Consider the following 644-nt stretch of genomic DNA (forward strand, 5'->3'; position numbering starts at 1 on the left):
CCAGCACCGGAGCATCCTGGCGCTGGGATGAGCCCCCCTGAGCTCCGCACCCCATCTTAGGGACATGGGGGTGCCCCCCCGAGTTCTGCACCCCATCTTTGGGACATGGGGGTGCCCGGCTGCAGGAAGCTTGGCCCCCAGGTCATGTGAAGGTGTCACCAAAAGCCAGGTGGCCTCTCCGGTCACCTCTGCCGTGACACGGGGCCAGCTCTGCCCACCACCACCCCGTGCCGAGCTATAAATACCCGGGCGGGTGGTGCACGGGGCTATATTTGCTTTCTGGTTTCCAGGTGAGAGTTCACCCACTGCCGTGCCGCGTTCCCCGGCTTCGGGTTCCCGCCGGGTGGGGATCGTCCCCGGCACAACCCGCGTGGGGCTCGGCGATGCCCCGGCACCGCAAAGCCGCCCAGGCTCCACCGCAGGGCGATAAGCAGGGGCACGGGGTGCAAGCGATGCCGGGGTGGTGCTGAGCGATGGGGTGAGGATCTCAGGGGGGGGCTTGGCACCCCCAAATTTGGGAGATGGTTTCCAGCCCGGCACGGTCGGCGCTCACCCAGCTCCTCGTCCGTCCCGGGTAGGTATCGCTCCACCAGCTCCTCCGATTTCCCCAGCACCGCATCCACCCCCGTGGCCAGCAGCCGGCC

At 68.0% G+C, this 644-nt stretch overlaps 1 protein-coding gene across 1 annotated transcript in view; it reads right to left on the minus strand.

The window, feature by feature from the left end:
* LOC104124409 (perilipin-3-like) overlaps nt 1-644 on the minus strand; it is an 8572-nt gene that overhangs the window by 6023 nt on the left and 1905 nt on the right. The window lies entirely within an intron of this gene.

The sequence above is a fragment of the Egretta garzetta genome, unplaced genomic scaffold (assembly GCF_000687185.1).
Source record: "Egretta garzetta isolate BGI_Z169 unplaced genomic scaffold, ASM68718v1 scaffold4, whole genome shotgun sequence".
In the NCBI taxonomy this organism is placed as follows: Eukaryota; Metazoa; Chordata; class Aves; order Pelecaniformes; family Ardeidae; genus Egretta; species Egretta garzetta.